The sequence below is a fragment of the Bactrocera latifrons genome, unplaced genomic scaffold (genome assembly GCF_001853355.1).
Source record: "Bactrocera latifrons isolate USDA-ARS-PBARC rearing strain unplaced genomic scaffold, ASM185335v1 scaffold_236, whole genome shotgun sequence".
Classification (NCBI taxonomy): domain Eukaryota; kingdom Metazoa; phylum Arthropoda; class Insecta; order Diptera; family Tephritidae; genus Bactrocera; species Bactrocera latifrons.
In genome coordinates this window covers 69,929-79,310 of record NW_017535919.1, presented here as the reverse complement: position 1 = coordinate 79,310, position 9,382 = coordinate 69,929, and positions in this window count along the sequence as shown.

Below are 9,382 nucleotides of genomic sequence, written 5' to 3'. Positions count from 1 at the left end.
GCCGAGCTAGTTGAAATGCGAAGGACGGGACGAAGACTTCGGGTGTACGTCCTTGTGGTATTTACTACCACATAATATAAAGGAGTGCAAATTTGGAGTGGGTTTCGCGGTGGGAGAGAGACTCCGTCGCCGAGTACTGTCATTAATACCGGTAGATGAACTTTTAGCCACAATCCGCATCGAATCGAAATTCTTCAACATATCGCTGATTTGCGCTCACGCCTCGACAAAAGAGAAGGACGATGTGACCAAAGATGCCTTCTATGAGTGCTTAGAGCGCACCTATAAGTGCGGCCCCCGCCACGATATGAAAATCGTGCTTTTCGACTTTAACGCCAGGGTGAGTAAAGAAGATATCTTTGGCACTACGGTMGGTAAATTCAGCCTCCACAAGGAAACATCCCCAAATGGGTTGAGGCTGATCGACTTCGCCGGGGCCCGAAATATGGTTATCTGTAGTACTAGATTCCAGCATAAGAAGATCAAGCTACTTGGCTGTCTCTGGATCGAAAAAGTACTAACCAGATCGATCATGTTGTGATAGACGGAAGACATGTCTCTTCTCTGAGAGCACTCATAAACAACTCGGTATAAGAGAACTGTGGGACGGCATTTCAAACTCCTCACGTACAGCCACAACTGAAACTATTGGTTTTCGGAAAGTGCAAAAGAACAGCCGGTACGACGACGAGTGCCGTGTCGCAGCGGAAAGAAAACAGGCTGCCTACCACGCAACGTAACGATCGACCACAACACGTGCGCGATGGGATATATATCGAGTGTTGAAGAGGGAAGGGAGATGCATTTGCAGACAGAAAAAAAAGAGGCCGAAATGCGTGAGTATGAAGAGCTTGATAAGCTGGCCGACAGGGGTAATGCTTGAAAATTCTACCAATAAATGCGGCGGCTAACAGAAGGTTTCAAGACCGGAGCATAATCTTGTAGAAGCCCCAAAGGTGATCTAGAGACAGATGAAAGCTTAGTAAAATTATGGGTCCCTCCACTCTTCTTAAGCCTGCTGAATGGCAGTGAAAGTACAATGCCAGGTAAAGGCGAACGCGATTCCCCAATCCGTGACAATGGAGCAGACGTTCTATTGCCCGACCATGAAGAAGTTTTAATAGCAATTTCCTGTCTGAAGAACAGGAAAGTGGCGGGTCTGATGGATTGCCTTCCAAGTTATTCAAACACGGCGACGAAGAACTGATATTGAGCATGCGTCAGCTTCTTTATAAAATATGTTACGCATAAGTGTGATATGCCCAATCCACAAAAAAGGAGACCCCACAATCTGCGCCAACTATCGTGGGATAAGCCTCCTCAACATTGCATATAAGGTTCTATCGAACGTATTGTGTGAAAGACCCTATCAGTTTGGCCTTGGACCTGGAAAATCAACAACCGACCAGATATTCACCATGCGCCAAATCTTGAAAAAGACCTGTGAAATTCCGTGTTTTTTAAAATGATACATTTTTGTGTTTAATGGACGAATAAATGCCTTGATACGAGTACATAGTATGTCGTGATACGGGTGCTGTTAAGAGACTAAGGAGTATACATATGCAAGTCATATATTTGACTTTATCGCTGCTGTTGAATAAATATGGACCTCAATCTCCTTGATCGGTTCAACTTTTCCATTCCAAAGTGTGTTTGATATCTTAAACCACGGCGAATTAATTATAAATGTCAAGAACCCCAATTTTGGTATTTGGAGAAAGAAATCAATAAAATAAATATACCTAGCTGCATTGCATATAAAAGTTCTTGCGGAAAAATATTAATAAGAAATAGTTGTAAATTCGATTAAATACCCTTTTTCTATCCGAGCTGGTCACCAGAAGCTTGCTAGCATTCCGCAGGCAATTATGCCACTCACGTATTTTTCTAACTCCAACAGAAGCGCATCACTTGTTTAATGGATGTTTGTTAGTTGTGTTGTGTGTAAATGAGATGGGTGGCTGGGGGTTGTGTCGCGTTGCTTAATTATTTTCCTGTTCCCACTCGATTTGCTGCCTTGCAAATGAACAATGGTAGTCAACTAGGTGGAACGAGGACAAGCTCATCTCACACTCACCCACATATTTTACATATGCATATACATATGTACAATATAATGTAAGCACGTGCATCAACACTTGTTTGCCTTATAGGAATTGACTTGCAATTTTTCAGCGCATTTGCCACGGCTCCAACCACTGACCACTGCATGTGTGGGAGTAAAGACTCTACATCCTGTACAAAATATATGTAGACACAAACATATACATATATGAGTAGAAGGAAATGTTAGGCTCATGTGCAGTTAAGGCGTCACGACGACCCCGTCAATCCCATTCAGTCACTCCACTCTAACATCCGTTACTTCGTCCTTCGCTGATTGCAATGATTAAATTGATGATGTTTGATGACTTTTGAGGTGATTGCTGAGGATTAGTTCGACGTGGGCCACAGCACGTCGCCCTCCGACTTCAGAAGTTGCACCCCCACATAGTAGAAGAAAACTTTGCAGTGTCCTTTGCGGCATTAAATACATATCCATATGTGGCACACACTTACACCGCATCCACCACCTTCAAGGCGCATATGTTGCATTTTCTCGCTCGCTTTGCCGCATGTAGCAAAATCCATCAAAACGCCTTAAAGATGTTTAATACCTTCCCATAAGCTAGTGAATACGTATATCTTTATGTGCCAAGTGTAAGGGACGGTTAAGCATATCCGCATTAGAGGAAAATACTTTCAAGGTGAGGGTGAAGTAAGGAATTTTTTGGTGACTCATGTGTGAAACAAGCTGCTGCAAGGTGGTAAAAGTACATGAAAACATCCATGTAGTATTTCGGTACTTTAGAAAATGCGCGCTGCATGCCACACATAATGCTGCAAAACCATTCCTATTATTTAAGGAAATTATGAAATACAACATGAATTATGCTGGTTAATACTCTGTTTGATAGAGTCGGAATGACTAGACAAAATGTGAGAACAAGCAGCACTCATGAATATACATACATGGCCGAGAATTGAGAACCGAACGCTGTGCGACGAACGGCCGCGCACCTCAGCGGAGAGGCAAGGTCCTAAATACGACCAGCTATGCTTAGATCATCGGCAGGCACATTCAAAATTTTAATGATGAACTTCCAATCCTTAGAATACTTCGTCCGAGAAGTTTTGACTTTTTCGAAGCATTGCAAAGTTTGCAACTATAAATATAACATAGCATTAGGCTATGAACTGCGCAATTCCCTACAGGGTAGTAAATATCTTACATACATATTTCTCTATGTGCATCTTGTGCAACCGCCTTTGCTGCGTCACTACAGCCACCTAGTGAGCATAGCGGCGTAGCGATCAGTGTTGCCAATTTGATTAATTGCAACACATTAATCGTTGACTGTTCGCCTTCTTTACGTGCCGCCGCGTGAGTAGTCGGATTTTCGGTAAATTTCTGATGCAGTGGCAGCGCCTCCTCAGTAGCTGAAATGCTAGCGATTTGGTTTATAATGAAGAATGTTTAAATCAGTGACTTGAAGTTTTTCAATATCAAAAAGGAAAAACTGAATTGGAATAAAAAAATAATAAAAATGGAATTAAAAAATGTTAAGCGGAAATCAGGGAACAACCAAATGCAGTAAATTCTTGACGCGAACTCTAACTTTTTGTAGCGTTAAGAATTGCCCTAATTAGTTGCTTTGTTGTGGTAATTAGAAATAAATTGCTTGTGATGTTGTGGTGAAATTTTATGACTGGGACGATAATAGGATTGGATATTCTGAATAAATTTCAATATACTTGGACAGAAGAGAATAAAAGAGAACTGTATTTATAGCTAAGACGACATTTTTGTTCCTTCTAGTTTAAACACTTTTCTTAATATAAAAGAAGTACTTTGGTTCAAACATTTACCTCAACCCAGTTGCAATCTCAATGTCTTCGGTATATTTATCTAATAAAGTATAAATTAAATTTCTTATAAAAGCACTTCAAAGCAACTAGGATGAACCAAACCCAATCTACGCCTAAACTAGTCTAACGATTTATAACTCTTCCACGGTGGAGACAAATATTTTTACTACAACCTGTATTAAGTGTAACCACCTCTTTAATATCACTTCGATATAGTAATAGTACCGCTCTGGCAGAAAGATAAATTTATATTTAATTGAATTTAAATTTCCGTGGGCTTTTTTGACGTTCATTGAAAATCCACTTGATTTCGGGGATTACAAAAGTAAATTAATACGCTAGACGGGATGAGATGGAAAAATGGTCTTGGTTTGTATTTTTTTTGCCTCCCATCTTGATAGGGTATCGTGACCACAATAATTACATTATATTGTTGAATCCTTAATTTTGGTCCAATGATCTTACCTTTTGTTTACATATAGCATGTATTTTGGGTACATCTACCACATATAGTTGGTGGTTATATATTCGTTAACACCGAAGTCGTGTTGCTCCTGCTGTTTTTTAGCGCATTTTTTCAGAAGAGTTTTAAAATCGAGTTTTAAATCATCTTCGAAAGTCTGAAAATTTCCCATGATGCCCTGGCCCCGCTTTGTAGAAGAGCACATCTGTAAGCATCTTAGCGTTGACAATGTTTGTAATAAAGCGTGTGTAAAAAAATGGAAAAATTGAACTCAATAAAAATCATAATTCAACTTTCAAACAAGTTGTGTCGTAATTCAATTATCGTAAACAGGAGCGTACTTCCATGTGTGTATCCATAATGTTGAGATCGTCATGACTTTTTTTTGTTTACACTTTGATAATTTTATGTTATTTACAACCTATTCGTATTAAGTAATCACTCAAACAATACATTTGCATTGTTTGAAATATTTGAAGAATTTTTCTTATTAACCCCTACATATTTTCCCTAATACTATATACTGGTCTGAAACGATTTTGAACTTATCTAAATGAAAATGTACCATGTGCTTTTAGAGACATTCTAGATCCGATGTCGGATAAATTTGTCATGCCAGTGATCAGCTTGTCATATTCTCAGCCCAATAGTTTCCATGAAAACTTTGCACTACTACCTTAAAGCTATTCCAGGCTTTTTCCTCCTCCTTTGTTAGTAACTTTAAGCAAATATCGCGATCCATTATTTTTTTATTTGAAGGCGAACAAACATTTTGTAATATATTTTATTTTCACCTCTGAAGACTTTGGAAAAGGTTCTTCCAATATTTGTAAGATGACCACCTGATTGCCTCAAAATTCTTGGCACTGCAAACTTGTCTGCTGTTTTCCACCTCGTTACCAATCAACAATAAAACGCAGTGGCGGATTCAGAAGAGGAAATGAGGGAATTTTTTTCCTATTTGATATTCTTTGATCTCTAACTCATTCATTCGATTTGGCAAAAGCATCAAATATTATAGATACGCTGTTTGTGACATTCCGAAATCGAAGACAAAAAGCTAAGAAACATTTTCGATCAATTTATTAAAACACGAAAAAAATGGCAGCAGAACTGAAAGTTGATGAAGAAAAAACAAAACGCGGAAATTTATGTGTGAGAACTTGCGAAGAATGCCATAGGGTTTCAGGGTACATTCCTCTTTTGGATACAATCGATACAAGATTTGAAGACGAGCTTTTCTAAAGAAGTATCGGATAGATTTCAATTAAGTTTGCTGCTAACAGAATTCCAAATAAAAATAGATAATCTTATTGACTGCTTGGTACATAGATAGATCAAAGGTCTCTTTGATAATAATAACGTCGTGCGACGTTTGAAGCGCAAAGGTGTACCTGACCACTGCCAGTGTCTTTGGAAGCAGAAGCAAAAAATAAAACACAACAAGTTATCGACTACTGCTTTGAAAACGTTAAAGAATTGCGATGCAGACCTATACCTCATAATTCATAGTTTACCTCGCAAAGTCTGCACACTTCCTGTGACGACATTTCGCCATGCTTCAAGTTAGACTGATCATGAAATTGAATTCACTGCATAAGAAGTTCTTGAAAAATTCTCAAAACTTGTCCCACATCGTTTTCTTTTACGAAATTTTTCTATTCAATGCACGAACTGCCTACAGTATTACACATTGCAATAAAGTATGTCACCCGCACGTCTACGATTTATAACGTGTTTTTTCATTGCAGTAGAATTTGATATTAGAATTTATTTCGGTGAATTTGAAAACTTTCCACCATGTTTCAAGTAAATGTTTACTTCCCCCCAAAGCTATTCCAACCAATTTTAATAATTATTACGTAAAAAGGGTAAATAAACCCACCATCCAAGGTAAATTTGCAAAAGTAACATTTTTCATAAAGAACAAAGTAAAGAGAGTATTATAGTTTTGTTCACATAACGGTTGTTTCTAAGTCCTAAAACTAAAAGAGTCAAAGTCTATCCGTCCATGCAAGCTGTAACTTGAGTAACACTTGAGATATCTTGATGAAACTTGTCATGCGAAAGTATAAAATGTTCGGAGACACCCGAACTTAGCCCTTCCTTACTTGTTAACGGTTAGTTTTTCTCTATATTTATATTTATATGAACAGGGTACCTTAAATTTGCCACGACGTTTGTAACACCCAGAAGGAAGCGTCGGAGACCCTATAAAATATATATATATATATATATGATATGTATGTTGAGCCGAGTTGATTTAGCCATGTCCGTCCGTTTGTCTGTCCGTATGTATATATACGAGCTAGTCCCGCAGTTTTTAAGATATCGCTTTGAAGTTTTGCAAACGTAATTTTCTCTTCAAGAAGCTGCTCATTTGTCGGACCACTATAACATATAGTTCACATACAAACTTGTATGGAAAACATTCACATTTGACAATGTATTTTCACAAAAATTGGCACAGGTTATTTTCTATGTCAAAAATGTAATCTCCAAAGAAATTGGTCAGATCGGTTTATTATATCCGTAGCATGTAGCTCCCATACAAACTGAATGATCGGAACCAAATGCTTGCATGGGAAATTCCTCATCTGACGATATACTTCACGAAATTTGGTATGAGTTATTGTTCATAGAAATAATGTAATATCGGAAAAATTGTTCAGATCGGATTCCTATAGCATATAGCTTCCATACAAACKGAACACATAGTTACTAAAAGAAATGCACCTGTGAAGGGTATATTAGCATCGGTGCAGCCGAAGTTAACCTTTTTCCTTATTTTAATAAACTCTGCGATTGCTGTATTTTCGCGAATCAGGCCTTATTTACAACTTCTCGAACATATTTTGTACTGCTTTTAAAGCAAACCAAATCAATAGGTTAATTGAAAAGTCTTGAGATATGCCATTTCACCTATAAGTGGGCGGTGCCAACGCCAGCGTCCAATTCTTATACCGGTTCCTCAAAAGCGTTTGGTGGGCGTGGCAGTAGTTTGATTACGCTCACCTGCGAGCTTAAATTTCTTTTTGTGCCATATACCAAGTTTTATCGAGATAACTCAATTTTTACTCAAGTTACAGCTTGCGCGGATGGACGATGTACAACAAATGGTAAATTTTTTTCGATTTGCCATGGTACTTTCACAAATATTTTAAGCTCCATAACCAAAAAATATTAAGTGAAACCCATACTCAAAACAAATGACGAAATTACGGAAAAACGTTCTGACCCTTGCGTGGGGTAAGCTTCCATTGCACTCTGTGTTGGGTAAGCTGAACAACAAGCTTATCTCTTTTTGACTTACAGGGTTGGTCTGGAAGGTAATAAGACTAATTTCGTTCCACCGCGACTGTACTTCGGAACGTGCGCGCACCGACTGGATTCGGCAGAGGGCGTTCCTAGCTAACGAATGAGCGCGGGCCAGTCAGTCCAGATGCTCGGTAGGAGTATCAGGACAAACATTTTCGCGCGACGTGTTTCTGTGAGTGGTGCATGTCGAAAATCAAACCTCTTTAGAGCAGAGGTACGCGATTGAGTTCTGGGTAAAACTCGGTAAATCTGCGACAGAGACGTTTGATATGATCAAGCGGGTTTGCCCAGATGCAAGAAATGGTGTGTTCCGGTGGCACCAGGCCTTTTTGGAGGGCCGAAGAAGATGTCGCTGATGAAGACCGAAAGAATGAGCTAATCCATGTCATTGTCTTTTTTGATCAAAGAAATCGTCCACCATGAATTTGTTCCTCCTGGACATACCGTCAACGCCAAGTTTTACGTGGAAATCGTCAAGAGGCTCAATTAAGGGTCAATCGGGTCCGACAAGAAATCGCAGCCGCTTGGAAGTTGCACCACGACAACGCCGCTGCTCACATCGCCTTTCTTGTAAACAGCTACCTAACCAAGGCCAGCATCCTAACGCTTCCGCAGCCGCCCTACAGCCCAGATGTGTCCCCCCTCCCGTGTTTTTAGTTTCCTTGCCTGAAAAGGCCGGTGAAAGCTGATTCAAGCAGCGTGCACCTCGGCTCTTAGGACTATTCCGGAGAATGCCTACCGTGACGCCCTCAATTCTTGGAAATCGCGCTGGCAGCGCTGCATCGTCGCAGAAGGAGCCTATTTTGAAAGGTTTTAAAATTTTTTAGCGATTGGTGCAATAATTCTTTTTAAATCGACTCAGTCCTATTACTTTCCGGATAAACCAGATGCTTTACAGTTGCGAGTGTTTACAGTTGTAATTATAAATGGGATGCAATGTTGTTAACGCTACGAAATCTATAATAATTTCACAACTGTTATTTAAATACATAACATTGTACATAACATTCACGTTTGCATCTTAGGAGTTCGACTTGAAGTTATTATACCCAATCGATTAAGTATGACAATTTTAAGTTCAGCAATTGAAAATATGAATATCACATACCTATATGCAAGTCGAAACGAAAATATAATACATGTTTGTCTCCGAGTTGTTTTGATCCCCTTTTTACACCTAAGTCAGGTTCCTTACAAATTTTTAAACATTTTCGAAGTCCGAACATGTTTTTTCTTAATTTGCTTCAGTTGTCATAACATTCAAATATTATACGATTTCTAAGTTTTTCGTCATTTTTTTCTCCATTGCAAATTGATCAAGCATTTCTGCGTAATAATACCATTATGTTCTCTATATGTTGAAACTTCCTAGTCTTCTTGTGAATTGTAATGCCTTGTTGTAAGCACTGAACATATAATTATGCAAGTTTTGGGCTCAGATTCTGTTTCCCCTACTGCTCAAATTCAAAACGACATTTGTTTAAGATGAGAATAAAGATTAATAATCTTTAAATACTACCGTTACTTCACATGATCTACATATTTGTAGAGCAACGGTTTTCCACAAATCGAATAGAATATCACTAAATTCTTGATGAAGTGTGATATAGTCTCTAGAGAGAAAGACATACATATATACGAGTTAAGCTCGGTGTTAGAACACAAACCAATCGCATAGTATTTAAGCAC